The sequence below is a fragment of the Symphalangus syndactylus genome, chromosome 1 (assembly GCF_028878055.3).
Source record: "Symphalangus syndactylus isolate Jambi chromosome 1, NHGRI_mSymSyn1-v2.1_pri, whole genome shotgun sequence".
In the NCBI taxonomy this organism is placed as follows: Eukaryota; Metazoa; Chordata; class Mammalia; order Primates; family Hylobatidae; genus Symphalangus; species Symphalangus syndactylus.
In genome coordinates this window covers 44,090,284-44,108,832 of record NC_072423.2, presented here as the reverse complement: position 1 = coordinate 44,108,832, position 18,549 = coordinate 44,090,284, and the positions used below count along the sequence as shown (strand labels likewise).

Here is an 18,549-nt window from a genome sequence, read left to right as displayed (position 1 = left end):
ACATTTATATAATCTGGATGCAAATTTGTGATTAGCTTAGAGGACAGGTGAGCATGAACTGGCTAATGGGCAACAGTTTAGAGACCACACAAAAATATCACCAGTCTCTAAGTTCTACATGCCATGCACAGAATCACAAATTTCCAAAGACTAGTTAACTTAGAGCTCAACTTTTTTCCTTTAGGACCAGTTATAGATGGCCTTGAATATTTTCAGTGCTGTCAACTGATATCTTATGAAAAAACCTATACTATTTTTGTACAATTCTAAATGATAGGTAGTCCCTTTACATTTTGAAAACAAAATGAATGAACTGTCTCGTAATTTTCTCCCTTGCATTCTATTTCTGTTCTTAGAGAAACAAATAGACAAATAAAGAAGTAAACATGTAAACTTATTTGAATATATTGCGTCTTCTGAGAGCTATCTATTCATCTTCATGTTCTTCAAGTATTTGTTATTCAGCTTTCTGGACTGCCTCATTAATACAGTTTATCTTTTTATGCATGAGCTCATTTTAGAATTTTACATTTTAAATGTGTTAGACAGAAAGAACCATGATTACTTAGATGTTATCTGACAATTGCAGAACTTCATGGAATGTACCACCTTCACGATTGACTCATAGTGAGCTTGCATGATTAGAAAGTCCCATATCTTTCTCTTAAGACTGTTGAGCCAGACATTACCAACTGTACACTTTTATAAAGTTTGAACTTTTTTTCAGAGTTAAATTTAATAAGTTTCATATATGGCATTTCTCTCAACCTGACTTGTCTCTTAAAAGCTCTGTGTTCACTTGACTCTCACGATCACTAGAATGCAAATCTACTCTTCCTATTCTTTGTGTTGATAAGACTACTAATGGCCAGCACGGTATTTAAGTCAAGATATTTTCATTTCAGGGCTTGTCATCAAATACCATTGTGACATATAGTGTCTTTTAATTCTAATCAAATACAAATCAAGCTTTTAGGCTGATTATTTTAATGCATGCATGGGTCGAGTTTTAGAAAACCCTGATCCCTGACAAGTGTATTTAATTCTTATTTTTATAATGTAATAATTCTTGTAGTATTGATATCTACTCTTTTTTAAATGATAACACTTACATTTTCTATGTTACATTTATCCTGGCTTATTTTTGCCTAGGTTCCAGCCATTATATATCATTTGAATATACAATCTGACATCTGTTGTGTTAGCTTGTTCTTAAAGTCATACTAAAATGTCTTCTGTCAATCCTTAATGAACTATATAATGAAGAGAAAGCCAAGGAGAGAATTCCATTGACTGCTGAGAGACTTGTCCTTTGCTACTTGGAATCTTTGCTTATGTACTCAATCCTATTTTTGGATCTTATACCATAAGATCCTCAACTCTATGCTTCATTTTCTGGTGTCATGATATTATTGTGCAGATACTCTGCCTGGATATGGGTAAATTTACCTGCATATCCCTGAGGTACCATAGGGTTGCATCTCCGATGCAGACTCATTTCATAATTCTAACCACTGAGGAACATCTACCTTTAGATATTTTTAGGTAACTCCCACCCTGCTCTTTTGTTTTCTGTTCCCAGCCAGTTACCTTATGTTGAAAGCCTACCTCTCCTTCTGTGACTAGTGTGCTAGTCTGTGGCCTCACATAGTTCATGCTTGATATTGCACCTTCTCTGATGATACCTGAAGAATATAGATACTATTAAATTGTTATTGTTATCAGTACTTTATTTCTAAAAGATTCAGTTTTATTATTAATATAATATTCATAATAACATGATTACCATCATCAGCTTGGTAGTAGTAGTAGCATCAAAAGGCTTAATTAGAGCTATTAAGTTTGCTGTTTTAATGACATGGAGTAGAAATCACAAATACTAAACCATTATTATCCCATCTTCTTCAATGTCAAATGAGGCCTTTCTCAAACCAACCATGCCATGTCCTCCATTGATTAGCATCATCTCTAAAGATGGTAATTTATTTGGAATTGATCAGTCATTAATTTAACATTTTTAAATGCCAAGATTTAAATCTGAATACTAAGACAGGAGGCCAAAAGCTGCATTCATGTATACTGGCTTCTTAAATAAGGTTTAGAGATCCCAGAAATTCTCATATTCAGATTAGTTGACCAAAACAGGCTCAATTGGTCAATTTGACTTTTTCTACTACAGAAAAGAGAATTTACATTTAAAAACTGCTTTCATTGCTTCAGATGCTTTGTCTATGCTTAATTCTCATTACAATTCTATTATTATCTTCATTTTGTAGATGAGGTGACCAAAGCTAAGAAATATTAAATAGCTACACTAAGGAAATATAGAGCAGAATCAAAGTGTGCATAAATACATCTGACCTCAATGCCTGTTTTCTTTTTATATTCTGCTTTACAAGAAGAAAATTTTCCTAACACTTTACTAGGTATATTATCTTGAAAAACTTGTTTAATTCTCCTAGCTGTAGATTTTTTCATCTATAATATGGGTATAAGAATAGTAACCAACCCTTAGAATTGCCTTGAAGATTAAATATAAAGTTCTTAGTACAATTTCTGGCATGTAGGTGATTAAATATACATTATATGATAATGATAAAGATAATGAAGATAATTCTTGCTGTAAATCAAACTATTCAGAAAAATTCAAGAGGAAGTTATATGGTGTTTTAGAAAGAACACTTTATTGGGAATGTACTCAAGAAAAGAAAGTACTACAAGGTGCTTCTAAGATTTCAAGCCTGGCTGATGGAGAGAATTAGATTCTCAGTATCAAAGAGAGAAATAATAAAAGCAATGATCTATTTGGAAGTAAAAAAAAGATGTGCTTTGTTATTGGCACACAGAGTACTATGGAGTCTCTATCAGACTGTCAAGATTGGGATAGCCAACTTGGAATTGCATAAGTGGGAATTGTGATAAGGAGAATTGTGTGAGCTAAAAAGCTATGTCTGTGAGGTCTCGGCATGCATCTCTGTTGAAGCTAGTGGAGTCAATAAAATAGATCAGAATGAGAATTTAAAGTGCACAAAGAAAAGAAATGGGAACAGAAACTTCATAACATCTACATTAAGAACAAATAAAGAACACATTTAATAGCAATAAATGACTGAGGCCCAGGAGTTAATCTATTGCCTGAAATTTGTTGACTATAAAACAATTAGAGGTTTTCCTAGGGGATAGGTGGGGTCAGTGGATAATTATAACTGACTTCTTGCTTGTTGTTTAACTCAATAATCAAAATACCCCTGCCCACTTGAAAGAATTTGTGAAGATACGTTTGCCTCCTCAACTTTTTGTCCATACCACAGAAATTTGAAGCTGGAAATTTAAGATAACTTGACTATTTTGTTCTCTTTTCTGCTTTTCTGTAGCATCAAGGTAATTTCTGTATATTCCCTTTAACTTTCTTCTATTCAGACACTGCAGATATTAGGACAGAAGGTATAGGGCTGGAAGACTGAGGCAGGTAGTAGATATTTTAATCTAGGGATATTCTTCTTAACTGATACTAGGTTGTAACTCTATCTACTTGACTGTAAATTTTGAGGATAAATTTTGATTTTTATATATTAGCAATCAAATATTGTTAAGCAAATAAATAATCAACAAATGAACAGATAGATATGGGATTTTCCCAGATAAGTAGCCATGCTTAGAATTCTAGTTTTCACATATTTTAACCATTTAGAGAATGAGATAAGCAAGCAATGGGAAGTGAAAAGAATATTACCCCAGACTAGCAAAGCTGAACTAGATAAATGAGTGCTTGGCAGTGGGATTTATAGAGAAAGCTTTGCAAATCTAGCTGTTCTCTAGCTGTGGTTCTGGAAAGTGGGTTCTTCTATTACCTATAGTTGGTGAAGAAAGGCCAGAAAAATCCATATGCAAACTCTCTTTCTTCCCTCATTCCATTGTTGAGTGTCCTGTCAAATAATCTTACTTAGATGCAAGGGAAGTTTGAAATGCAATGTTCTTGTGCACTCATAAGGTTAAATAAGATTGGTGAACATTTAGCTACTGTTATGTTTTTCAATCTCTGAAACTCAGTAATCACGTGACCTGCTTTAGCAAATATTTTGCATTTAACCAAAATCTCCCTTGGAAAAAATCTGCTGTATCTCTTTCCTACCAACTGATGGTAACTTCTAAGCAAATATCATATGCTTTAGAATTTTGTTTCATTGGTACCTCAGTTTTGATACTAATTTTTGGATTAATTCAAACTATTCTGCAGCATCAAAACACCCCCCACCCCCAAATCTCATGACTTAACTCAGTGAAAAACTGTCATTACCTCATGTCTCAGTGTGCTATAGAGGAGGAGAAGAATTTCCCTGCTGACACTCTTCCAAGCAGGGGACTCAAGGACTTTGGCTCCCTTTCTAGAGTGGTGCCATTATCTCATGCATGTAGATGAGGAAAACTGAGTAGATGGAAAATCACGAAAGATAGGTATGATCAGTTTCTTTTTGGCTACTGTACGGACAAATAGGCTGTAAAAGGTAAAGGTTAGGAAGGAATAGACTGGGTGGGAGACTACTGCAATAATCTAGATGAGAGCTGCTGATGATCGAAGACAGGAGTTAGAGGGGGGGGTAGTGAAGAGACAGGATAGTAGATAAAAATTTAGAGTACAACCCATAAGTCCAAGTTATATAGGTAATAAGTAGCAGAACCCAGAGTCAGATCTTGTACTAATGTCCGAGTTTATTGCACTATTGCATATGGCTTTAACTTTACTCTTCAGCTTATGTGTGGAATAAGCAAATACTTAACAGTCTTCTTTTTGTGGCTCGAGATACACAATTCTCCCCTATTATGATGGATCCTGGCTAGCAGGTTCACAATCTAGTCATTTGTGGGCATGGGGAGAGGCTCTCACCCATTGAGACTGCTCATACTTCTTGTTAATGAATAAGCTACACTATTCAATTGCCCAGTCAAGGGTTTTTCCCGCCCCCCACAATCCTCACGGATTTGGTTGTTTCATCCATTTTCTTGTTTACCAAGAAGCAAGTCAGGTGGTCTGGGATTGCTGCTTTGCCTCTAGCTGGCTTCAAGTTGAAATGACTGAATTCACATCATTGTTGAGACAATGTACAACCCTTGTTCTTTAATTACTCCTACTTACTTTCACCACATATTGTGATTCATTTGCTTAAAACCACTGCAATAGTTGCTGCCATAACAAATGCTTTCCTGAGAGTCAGATTAATGTTCCCCTTTGTTTCCAGCTTATCTGCAGCCTGTCTGCAGTAATATACTCAACCCAAACAAGCGTATTTTTCACTCACAGCCTGCCTTTTATGAATCCCACTGACAGTTCCTTAATAAATAATACATTTCTAAATGTTCCTAAGCTTTTCTCCTTATTAATAATTCCAGTAGCTTTCCCATGGCTGAGGGGTTTAATTTGGTCACTGACTCGATTTTATTCTTGCCTGTTTCTCTATATTTTACTTTTTAAAACTAACGTCTGGACAAGAAGGAGGTTAAAACAGTGCTCTATCATAGCAGGTGTTCAATAATTATGAGTTAGTACACACTACACATTCAGATGTATAATGGAGACTTTTTTGGGTGTTTTCTGTTTGTTTTCTTTTTGTAGCTCTGGCCCTTTTGCCATGAGAACAAAACAAAATCCTTGAATCCCATTGAAAGATACCTTCAGGTTGATTCTCTGGAGACATATTTGTCACTAAGTTTGCAAAATGCATTCAAATTAGCATGTTTAGGTATGAGATGTTTATTTTTGGTGTTTTCAACAAACTATCTTTTTTTGTGTGTTTATCTATAATAATGTGGAATTGTAACTAATGCCTAAATGAAGTCTTTGATCTTTGTTACAAAAAAAGTGTTGGCTCAATTAATAAAAAAACAAAAATAGTCAATTTGAGGAAAAGAAGAACAAATTTATGTAATTACTCATTCTTCACACTGTGTTTCTCTGTTCTGATAACACTAACTGGGAATGTCCATTCCATTCTTCTTCCATAAAGCATTTTCTTCATAGCTAACATCCATGTCTGCCTATTCTGAAATCACCAGTTTACGGCTACCCGGTGGATGAATTTTTAAGTACTCCCCCATAGAATTCTCTACTGTTTCATCATTATTATTTCTTCCAGGTATATTGTGAATTGAAGGCGGGGGAGCAAGACTTTGGCTTAGTCACATAGCATTTTACGTGAGATTTATCAGAGAAAGGACACTCAATATATGTGTTATAATTAATTGATTTATTTACTTCTATTTACATGCTATCTTTTGTGTGTGTTTTGTATGCTTGTCAAGAATTTTCTTCTTTTGTGGAAACTACACAAGCCAGCAATTATGTTTTCAGGTTTTTTGTATCTATGCTGACAACCAGATTATTCTACATATAGTAGGAGTTAATAAATGATGATGTACTACAAAGAGAGAGACAGAAAATTTCACCATGGTAAGAAAGTTGTTGAGTAAATTCCTTTTTCTGGAAAAACTAAACAGTTTTAAATACTAACTATAACATATAATTTGTTTGATGTGATTCCTCGTGCTGTTGTAAAACCAGTTTAGCTCCTACACTACATATACTCAGGTTTTGAAAAGAAAAGGGGTGTTACAATAAAAGGTAGACAAATTTGGATTCTAAGAAATTTTGATTTGGAAAACAATTCTGATAATCCTATTATGGCATGTAGAACCTCACAAAAGCATTCAGTCTTTGGAGGGAAGACACTATCAATTCCCCACCAGGATTCTCTAGCCCTATCTTTTCAATGCACACCAATCAACTTCCAACTGCTAGCACCTGTGCTTTTTACTGTAACACTTTCTCTTGTCACAGAAATCTCCAGTTCTGCACTGCCTGGGTGAAACGATTCTAAGTCGTGTGCCCTATCCTGACTCCTACAATTTCCCTGCTAGCTTAATCTCTAGTCTACTATAGTGGTAGCTGGCTTTCTCATTTGCCTTTTATTGTTTACCTTTTCTTTGCTATACTTCCCTTCCCTGTCCCAATTCCCCACCTCCATACCAGCATTCCCTTCACCCTCAAAATACAATACGCATGCTTCAATTCTTGAATTTGTGCCTACTTCTGGGGAACTAAGACACTGATGTATACTTCTTATTTCAACAGAAATTTATTTTTTATTTCAATTATTTGAATTTATTTATGCTTTACTGATTTTTTTTAATGGAAACCCACTCTGGACAAATATAGAATTCTTCATGCAAGGGCCCTAGGATTGCATGAATATGTACATTTCACTTGAGAAATAGGAATAAGCACCCTCATGAGGAGAGCCTGCCGAACAAGCTTAACCTAAATCCTCATTAAAACACTTAGTGTCTGTATTAGTCTATTCTCATGCTGCTAATGAAGACATACCTGAGACTGGGTAATTTATAAAGGAAAGAGGTTTAATTGACTCACATTTCAGCATGGCAGGAGAGGCCTCAGGAAACTTACAATCATGATGGAAGGGGAAACAAACATGTTCTTCTTCACATGGCAGCAGCAAGAAGTGTAAAATGAAGACAGGGAAAAGCCCCTTGTAATACTATCAGATCTTGTGAGAACTAACTCACTATCACAACCACAGAGGGGGAAACTGCCCCATATTTCAATTGTCTCCACCTGGTTCCTCTCATGGCACATGGGGATTATGGGAACTACAGTTCAAGATGAGATGTAAGTGAGGACACAGCCACACCACATTAGTGTCTTATTTGCAGGGATGTTGAGAAAGGCAAATAAAATCTTTGGTAACTAGCTCATATTTGGAAGAAACACTCACCTTGAAATACCAGGGAAAATTTTAGTTTTTATGTTTAAAGGGAGTAAAAGCAAACCAAAGTTCTAATACCACGAGCGTAGCAAAACTGAGATAAAAATGCAAACCTATTGATGTACTCAAAGTCCCACATCTCGGGTAATCCTCTAAATTTCCTTCATTTCCATGTGATGGCTGATCCAAAGACACTGTTTCTCAGGAATAGCTGATTGGTTGTCTGCAAATAGTCAGTCCCTGAAACTACAGTTTGGATGTGAGGCATTGGCTCAGTGAAGTGGAGAGATGGCATGAGGTAGCCTGGAACTGATTTTCTCTTCTGACTGCATATATCAGAGCCTGATTTACCACTCGTTTATAATTAGAGTATTGAACAGTGTGCCGATTCACTAAGAACACAAGCTAACATATTATATGCTACCCAAAATGTCAATTGCAAATTATTATAGCTTGTATTTGGGGGTCAAATTGTTTTAAGTATGACTTTATGTGTTGGCCATACACTATTTCAATTTCTGTAGCTTTGCCAATGATGTGCCTTCTACCCCACACCCTCCTCCTGCTTTGGTGTCTACTGAACTTTATTTGCATTGCAATGCCCAACGTCACATGGAGTCAGATTTCGTTGCCCCACAAAGGCTTGTATTACATTCCAAGTTCTTCTGCAGTTAATGTCAAAACCACTCACTGGTTTCTCTTTTGAGGTAATTACTGTTTCATGGCTGCATGCATGTCCTTTCTAACATGGTAGTAAGACAGTAAACAACTTGAGGGTTTTTCTTGTTTTTATTTTATTTTCATGATGCCTACCACTCTTTGGGCACTTAGCTTCTCTCTCTCTCTCTCTCTCTCTCTCTGTCTGTCACTCACACACACACACACACACACACACTTTTTTTAAAAAAATAAATGAACCATTCATTATTTTAAAGAAATAGGTGGGTGCTTGCTAACATTCACCCTTGCTTTTTCTTTCTCTGAACATTCTCTTTAACAAGGAACAAGGATTTTTGAAGTGTTCTCAATCTCCTGAAACCCTTTCTTTAACTTCCACCGTGTTCCTGTCAGTGAGAATCTTGTCTTTAATTATTTCAGAAATGTTGCTACTAAGAGTGGTCTTCCTGCCCAATACATACAGACATACTTTCATATGCATCCCAAGATCAGAAGTATAGCTATTCTCTAAAATCAGAGAATGAGCTGCTCAACAGCAACCTTTCCACCTGTGCATTTGGTTCCATGACTGAGTCTCTCATGTCTTCAACTTCTCTAACTATATTGACTTCCTGTTCAATCCAGACACACTCTCTAATCTCTCACTCTATTCCAACTACGTTCATTTTCTGTCTCTCATTCTCTTCACCAATTACTGAAATCTATTATTAACCCCACTTCTGGACTCATTCTATGAGGTTCTTGTCAAAGATACTAAGTGCCAAATGCAGGAAGCATTTTTAGTTCATATATTACTGGACCTCCTCTACTATATTTCATCTTGTTCATCACTTTCAATTTCATAAAAATTCCTTTTTTTACTATTCTCCTGCATAGCTCTGTTGCCTAGTTCTGAAAGCTTCTTTCTCTGTGATGATCCTTTCTCCTCAGTGTCGCATCCCTCACAGATCTGCCTTCAGCTCGTTCCTCTTCTCTATGTGTGTCCTCTTCATAGATTATTTCATGTCTCTTTGTATCAATTAATAGCAATATGCTGAATCTCAATTACTACCTCTACTAGAGAGCTCTACTTTAAGCTTTAGGTTCACATATTTGATTGCATGTAAGGTACATTCACCAAATATTCTAAATCCAACAAGTCCAAAATGAACTCACTATTTTTCACCGTAATAAATTTGCCTTTTTCTCAATCAACAATTGATATAGAGTTTTTCTCCCAAATACCTTTCTTGTCCACTTTGTCTTCTCTAATCGTGTAATAATTCAAGCTTGCCATCTCTCAGTTGGACTGCTGCAGCCACCTATCAATTTGTCTACATGTCTATAGGACTGGTCCTTCAAATCCAATATCCTCTTTCACTGAAGCAATTTGTCTAAAGTATAAATTGGTCCATTTTCTTCTGCTGAAAAATCAAACATTTGATCTCTTCCATAATAAAGTATAGCTTACTTAATGCAGCTTGTAATGATCCCCACAGTCTGTTGCCAGCCCATCTATATAGTCTTATTTCTCTTAACTCTTGTCCTAAACTATTACAGGAACATGGAACTCACTGTAGTTACCCATATATCTGTCTAGTCATCTGTTATCTATCTATCTATAAATCTATCTATCATCTATCTATCTATGTCTATCTTTCTATATATCTATTTTGCCCTCACTCTGAGTTTTTACTTATTTCTGTACTCTGACATAAAATCTTCACCTCCTTCACCTCAATTAAACACATTTATTCTTTATTTTAAAAATAGAAATATTTTTAGAGCAGTTTCAGTTTCACAGTAAAATTTTTAAAAAGGTACAGAGATTTCTCATATATTCCCTGCCCTCATATATGCATAGCCTCCCCATTGTCAGTATCCTGTACCAGAGTGACACATTTGTTCCCGATGAAAGTACATGGCATATCATTAGCAACAAAAAAGCATAATTTACATTAGAGTTCACTCTTGGTATTGTACATTTTATGGGGTTGGACATACGTATAATGACATGTATCAACTGTTATAGTATTATACAGAGTGTTTCACTGCCCTAAAAATCCTCCGTGCTCTGCTGATTCGGCCCTGTCTCCCTCCCTCCCTTCCAATCCTGGCAACCACTGATATTTTTACTGTTTCCATAGTTTTAACTATTTTAGAATGTCATATAGTTGGAATTATACAGTGTGCATCCCTATTAGATTGGCTTCTTTTACATAGTAATATGCATTTAAGTGTACTCCATGTCTTTTCATGGCTTGATAGCTCATCTCTTTTCAACATTGAATTATGTTACCACAGTTTGTATATCCATTCACTTCCTGGAGGACATCTTGGTTGCATCCAAGCACTGGATATTATGAGTAAAGCTACTGTAATCATCTAGGTACAGGTTTGTTTGTGTGGGTATATATTTTCAACTCCTTTGGATAAATACCAAAACCATGATTGCTGGATCGTATAGTAAGGCCATGTTTAGTTTTATAAGAAATGGCAAACTGCCTACCAAAGTGTACCATTATTTTATTTCTACCAAAAATGAATGCTGTTGCATCACATTCTTTCCAGCATGTCAGTGTTCTGGATTTTGGTCATTCTGATAGGTGTACAGTGCTGCCTTATTAGAGTTTTAATTTGTATTTCCCTGGTGACAAGCTATGGAGCACCTTTTCATTTCACCTTTTCACTTATTTGCCTTCTGTATGTTTTTTACGGTGAGATATTTGTTAAGCTCTTTGGTCTTTTTTGTCTTCTTACTATTGAGTTTCCAGTGTTTTTTTCTTTATTTTGGGTAAAAGTGCTTTATTAGATATGTCTTTTTCATATATTTCTCTCAATCTGTGGCCTGTTTTTTCATTCTCTTGATGGTGTATTTAACAAAACAGAAATTTTTTATTTTAATGAATTCTAGCTTATTTTTTTTTTTTCGTTTTATAAGTGTGTCAGTGCCATCATATCTAAACTTCATCACCAAACCCAAGGCCATCTAAATTTTCTCCTATGTTTTCTTCTAGGAGTTTTACAGTTTTGCATTTTACATTTAGGTCTTTTTGTAAGACCTAATTGTCAATTACATAATTGACAATTAACTCAATTTGAGTTAATTTTCATAAAAGTTTGTAAGATCTGTCTAGATTCATTTTTTTATACATGAATGTTCAGATGTTTAAGCACAATTTGTTGAAAAAAACTATGCTTTGTTGTATTACCTTTGCCTCTTTGATGAAGATCAGCTGATTATATGGGTCTATTTCCAGGTTCTATATTCTGTTCCATTGATTTGTCTATTGTTTCACTGACATCATACTGTCTTGATTCCTGTAGCTTTATGATAAATCTTAAATTTGGGTAGTGTCAGTCCATTCACTTTGTTTTTCTCCTTCAATACAGTGTTGGCTATTGTGGATCTTTTACCTGTTCATGTAACTTTAGAATCTGTTTTATCAATGTCCACAAAATAGTTGCTGAAGTCTGACTTGGGGATGCATTGAATCCAATTGAATAAATTGGAAAGAACTGGTATCCTCACAAAATTGAATCTTCCTATCCATTAACATAAACAGTTTCTCCATTTATTTACTTATTTGATTTCTGTGATCAGAGTTTTGCAGCTTTCCTTATATAGTTCTTGAACATATTTTTTAAGACTTACACCTAAGAGTTTTATTTTGTGGAATGCCAATTTAAATCACATTATGTTTTTAATTCCAAATTCAACTTGTTTATTACTAGTATATAGAAAAGTGATTGGCTTCTGTATATTAATCTTGTATTGTACAACCTTGACATAATCACGTATTTGTTATAGTAGGCTTTCCTTATTGATTCTTTTAGATTTTCCACATAAGCAGTGATGTCATCTGCAAAGTTTTTTTTCTGTCTTCCCAATCAGCATATTTATATTTCCTTTTCTTATCTTATTGCATTAGGTAGAACTTTCAGTATAATGTTAAAAAGCAGGTGAGAGGAGATATCCTTGCCTTCTTCCTGATCTTACTAGAAAGGCTTCTAGTGTCTCGTTAAGTGTGTTGTTAGCTGTAGGGTTTTTGTAGATTTTCTTTTGTAAGTTGAGGAAGTTTCCTTCTATTTCTAGTTTACTGAGAGTTTTACTGTGAAGAAGAGTTGTATTTTGTCAAATTTATTTATTTTTTTGCGCAACAGTAAAGTGTTCATTGAATTATTCTGAAGTTTATTTAGACATGTTCTTTTTTATTTCCAGCCTTTATTTTAGATTCAGGGGGTACATGTGCAGGTTTGTTATATGTGTATATTGTGTGATGTTGAGGTTTGAGGTATGTATGATCCCATCACCCAGGTAAGAGAGTAGTATCCAATAGTTAGTTTTTTAACCATTTTCCCCTCCCCCCACTTCTAGTTGTCCCCAGTGTCTACTGCTGCTATTTTTATGTCCATGAGTACTCAATGATTAGCTCCCACTTATAAGTGAGAACACATGGTATTTGGTTTTCTGTTTGTGTGTTAATTCGCTTTGGAAAATGGCTGCCTACTGCATCCATGTTGCTGCAATGGACATGATTTCATTCTTCTTTATGGCTGCATAGTATTCCATCGTATATATGTACCACATTTTCTTTAGCCAATCCAACATTGATGGGTATTTAAGTTGATTTCATGTCTTTGCTATTACGAATAGTGTTTTGATGGATGTGCTAGTGCATGAGTCTTTTTGGTAGAACAATTTGTTTCTAAGTTCTTTGAGAAATCTCCAAACTACTTTTCACAGTGGCTGAAGTAATTTACATTCCCATCAAAAGTGTATAAGTATTCTCTTTTCTTTGCAATGTCACCAACATCTGTTACTTTTTGGTTTTGATATGAATTTCTTTGATGAGTAGTGATGTGGAGCATTTATTTCATATGTTTGTTGGGTGCTTAGATGTCTTCTTTTGAGAAGTGTCTTTTCACATCCCTTTCCCATTTTTAAACGGGATTATGTTTTTTGCTTGTTCAATTGTTTATGTTCCTTATAGATTCTGAATATTAGGCCTTTGTTGGATGCATACTTTGTGAATATTTTCTCCAACTCTATTTGTTGTCTGTTTACTCTATTGATAGTGTCTTTTGCTTTGCAGAAGGTGTTTAGTTTTATTAGGTTCCACTTGTCAATTTTTGCTTTTGTCAAAATTGCTTTTGAGATCTTAGTCATAATTTCTTTCCCAAGGCCAATGCTGAGAATGCTGTTTCCTAGGTTTTCTTCTAGGATTCTTACAGTTTGAGATCTTATATTTAAACCTTTAATCAAAATTGAGTTAATTCTTGTATAAGGTGAAAGGTAGAGGTCCAGTTTCACTCTTCTACATATAGCTAGCGAGCTATCCCAGCACAATTTATTGATAAAGAAGTCCTTTCCCCATTGCTTATTTTTGTCGACTGTGTCAAAGATCTGATAGCTGTAGATGTGCAACTTTATTTCTGGGTTCTCTATTCTGTTCTATTGGTCTATTTGTCTGTTTCTGTACTAATACTATGCTATTTTGATTACTATTTGGCCTTGTAGTATAGTTCAAAGTTGGATAATGTGATGCTTCTGATAACTTTATTATTTTTGCTTGGGATTACTTTGGCTATTTGGGTTTTTTAAAATTCCATATTAATTTAGAATTGCCTTTTTTCTAGTTCTATGAAAAATGACACTGGTTATTTGATAAGAATAGTGTTAAATCTGTAGATTGCCAAGAACAGCATGGCTATTTTAACAATATTGATTCATCAAATCCATGAGCATGGAATGTTTTTCCATTTGTTTGTGTCATCTATGATTTGTTTTGACAGTGTTTTGTAGTTCTCTTTTTAGAGCTCTTCACCTCTTTGTTTAAATATATTCCTAGGTGTGTATGTGTGCTTATCATAAATGGGGTTGCTTTAGTTTTTTTTCCTCAAATTAATCTTTTAATTTAATTAAAAATTCTAATAAATATTCAAGCAACATTTTTTTTTTGTAGTGCAAGACACAGAAACCACATATTAGAGTAAAAAGAAAATCAAGAGCAACTAAACAACCTTTAAAAACTGAGAAAGGAGAGGAAGCATGTCCTATAAGGAGACACGAATTATTGTAAATTACAGTAACGATATCTATGTGCATTGGTACAAAGTAATACAATTTGGCTCTCAGCTTGAATGTTCTTGGTGTATAGATATGCTACTGACTTTTGTACATTGATTTTGTGTCCCGAAACTTTACTGGTCATTTATCAGTTCCAGGAGCTTTTTGTGGAGTCTTTAGGGTTTTCTAAGTATAGAAGCCCATCAACCCCAGAGAGCTAGTTTGACTTCTTTTCCTATTTGGATAACTGTTCTTTCTTTTGCCTGATTCCTCTGACTAGCACTTTCAATACTATGTTGAATAGGAGTTGTGTCTTTTTCCAGGTCTTAAGAGGAATGCTTCTAGTTTTTGCCCATTCAGTATTATGTTGGCTATGGGTTTGTCATAGATGGCTTTTGTTATTTTGAGGTATGTTCCTTCAATGCCTACTTTCTCGAGTGTGTGTGTGTGTGTTTTAATCATGAATGGTTGTTGGATTTTACCAAAAGCTTTTTCCACATCTATTGAGATGATGATATGGTTTTGTTTTAAATTCTGTTTATGGGCTGAATCACATTTATTGATTTGTGTTTGATGAAACAGCTTTGCATCCCATGAATGAAGCATCCTTGATGGTGGTGATTTGACTCTTTGATGTGCTATTGATTTCAATTTGCTAGTATTTTACTGAGGATTTTTGGGTCTATGTACATCAGGGATATTGGCCTAGAGTTTTCTTTTTTCTGTTGTGTCTTTGCCACATCTTGGTATCAGAGTGGATTTTGGTTTATATAATGAATTAGCAAGGAGTCCCTCCTCCTTGATTTTTTGGAATAGTTTCAGTAGGATTGGTAACAGCTCTTCTTGTATGTTTGGTAGAATTTGGCTGTGAATCTATCTGGCCTAGGGCATTTCTTTCTTTCTTTTTTTGTTGGGTAGAGTTTTTATTATTGATTCAAATTTAGAACTCTATATTGACCTCTTCGGGATTTCAGTTTCTTCCTGATTCAAAAGTGGAAGATTATTTGCTTCCAGGAATTTATTCATTTCCTCTAGATTTTCTAGTTTGTGTGCACAGAGCTGTTTATAATTTTCTCTCAGGGTATTTTATATTTCTCTGGGATCAGCTATAATGCCACCTGTGTCATTTTTTATTCCACTTATATATATCTTCCCTTTTGTTCTTTGTGAATCTAGTTAGTGGTCAGTTAATCTTGTTCATTTTTTCAAAAAAACAACATTTAGTTTGTTGATTTTTCTGTATGGAATATTGGGTCTCAATCTTGCTTATTTATGCTCTGATTTTAGTTATTTATTTTCTTCTGCTAGCTTTGGGCTTAGTTTGTTCTTGTTTTTCTAGTTTCTCTAGGTGTGATGTTAGGTCATTAATTAGAGATCTTTCTAACTTTTGTGGTAGGTGTTGAATGCAGTGAGCCTTCCTCTTATCACTGCTTTTGCTGCATCCCAGAGATTTTGGTATGTTCCGTCTCTGTTTTCATTCATTTCAGTTTTTTTTTTCCTTTTGCCTTAATTTCACTGTTTACCTAAAAGTAATTCAGGAGCAAGTCATTTAATTTCCATGTAATTGTGTGGTTTTGAGAGATCTTCTTGGTATTTATTTCTGTTTTTATTCCACTGTGGTCTGAAAGTATGATTGCTATGGTTCTGATATTTTGGAATTTATTGAGGCTTGCCCTATGACCAAGCATGTGGTCAATCTTGGAGTGTGTTCTGTGTGCAGATGAGAAAAATGTATATTCTGTGGTTGATGGATGGAGAATTCTGTAGATGTCCATTAAGTCCTATTGGTCAAGTGTCAAATTTAAGTTTAAAATCTTTTTATTAGTTTTCTGCCGTGATGATCTGTCTAATGCTGACAGTGGAATGAAGCCCTCCACTATTATTGTGTGGCTAAGTATTTTCATAACTCTGGAAGGTCTAGTTTTGTGAATCTGGGTACTCTTATTTTGGGTGCATATATCGTTATGGTATTTAAGTCTTACTGTTGAATTGATTCCTTTATCAGCATGTAATGCCCTTCTTTGTCTCTTTTTACTGTTGTTGGTTTAAAGTCTGTTTACTCTGAAATAAAAATAGTGATGCCTGCTTTTTTTGTTTGTTTTGTTTTCTGTTTATGTTGTAAATCCTTCTCCAGCCCTTTATCTTGAACCTATAGGTGTCATCATGTGTAAGGTGGGTCTCTTGAAGACTATAGACAGATGGGTCTTGTTTTTTTCATTCAACTTGCCACTCTATACCTTTTAAGGGGGGCACTTAGACTATTTACATTCAAAGTTAATATTGTGAAGTTGTTGGCTGGTTGCTTTGTAGTTTCTATTGTGTGGTTGCCTTATAGGGTCTTTGGGCCATGCACTTAAGTGTGCTTTTGTTGTAACAGGTATTGTTCTTTAGTTTATACATTTAAAACTCTCTTAAGGATCTCTTTTAATGCTAGTCTAGTGGGAATGAATTTTCCCTTAGTGCTTGATTGTCTGGAAAATATTTTATTTCTCATTCACTTATGAAGCTTAGTTTGGCAGGATATGAAATTATTGATTAGAATTCCTTTTCTTTAAGAATGTTGAAAATAAGCCCTCAATTTCTCCTGGCTATTAAGATTTCTGCTGTGAAGTCCACTGTCAACCTAATGAGGCTTTGTACATGATCTGACCTTTTTCTCTAGCTGCCTTTAAGATTTTCTCTTTAGTGTTGACCTTAAAGAGTCTGGTGACAATATGTCTTGGTGCTGTTTGTTTTGAGTAGTATCTCACAGGTGTTCTCCGAATTTCTTATATCTATATGTCCACCTCTCTAGCATGTTCAGGGAAATTTTCTTGAATTATTCTCTCAAATATGTTTTCCAGGTTGCTTACTTTTTCTCCCTCTTTCTCAGGAATGCCAATAATTGATAGGTTTGGTCACTTTTACATAATCCCATATTTCTTGACTTATAAACAAAGTATTTCAGTTGTATTTTGAAATTCCTTAAGTGAGTTTTTCAACTCTGGAAGCTCTGATTGATTTCTTTATAAGATTTTATCTCTTCCTTCATTTTCTGTGTTGCTTTAGAATTTTCCTTGTGTTGATTTTCAACCTTGTTTTTGAGCTTGTTGAGCTTCCTTGAAATCCGTGCTTTGAATTCTTTATCTGTCATTCCTGAGTTTCCATTTTGGTTAGAACTGTTGCTGGAGAGCTAGCGCAATCCTTTGGTGATGTTATCTCATTCATATTTTTCATGGTGCCAGAATTCTTGTGCTGAATCTTTGTCATCTGGATACACTTGTATTTTTAATTTTTGTAATCATTTTTCTCTGGGTAGAATTTTTTTCTTTCTTTCCCAATATTATTTTCTTTTCCCTTTGTCCCTCTCTTTAGGGGGTGTAACTGTAGCGCATACTGGGTAGGATCTTTTGGGTTAGCTTCCATAAACCCATGCATTTCTTTTGGCAGGTTTTATGTAGGGTTATGCAGTTCAACCTATAAGCCAGTAGATGGCACTTATGGGTAAGAGCAGGCTGGCTGCGCCAACGTGGAGGGGTACATATTTGATCCATGTTTATTGGGAGAAGCTCTTTGTTGCCTGAGGCAATGAGCTGATCTTTTGTTTTTGTTTTTGTTTTTCCGGAGTCTCGCTCTGTCGCACAAGCTGGAGTGCAGCGGCGCCATCTCGGCTCCCTGCAACCTCCGCCTGCCTGGTTCAAGCGATTCTCCTGCCTCAGCCTCCGGAGTAGCTGGGATTAAAGGCTTGCGCCACCACGCCTAGCTAATTTTTTTATTTTTAGTAGAGACGGGGTTTCACCATATTGGCCAGGCTGGTCTCGAACTCCTGACCTCGTGATCTGCCCGCCTCGGACACCCAAAGTGCTGGGATTACAGGCGTGAGCCACGGTGCCCAGCCAATGAGCTGATCTTAGAGTGCACAGTGATTTGAGCTCCCTGCTCAGCCCTAGGAGGATATGGGGACGAAGATGGATGGAGCCAGACCTGGCAGTTCGGCCTACAGGTCCACCAATGGCAGGAACAAGCACCAGCACCAAGAGAAAATCCAGTGGGTGGGCATCAAGC

The 18,549-nt window shown here is 35.4% G+C and overlaps 1 protein-coding gene and 1 long non-coding RNA gene across 3 annotated transcripts in view; one reads left to right on the top strand and one right to left on the bottom strand.

Moving 5' to 3' along the window:
* Nucleotides 1–18,549, top strand: part of PIK3C3 (phosphatidylinositol 3-kinase catalytic subunit type 3) — a 763,308-nt gene that overhangs the window by 652,498 nt on the left and 92,261 nt on the right. The gene's annotated exons all lie outside the window — the stretch shown is intronic.
* The window catches only part of LOC129458095 (uncharacterized), a 61,129-nt gene that overhangs the window by 3,272 nt on the left and 39,308 nt on the right, over nt 1–18,549 (bottom strand). The window contains exon 3 of the long non-coding RNA XR_008649535.2: nt 1,609–1,685. This is a non-coding gene — a long non-coding RNA (uncharacterized lncRNA). The remainder of the gene's footprint in view (nt 1–1,608; nt 1,686–18,549) is intronic.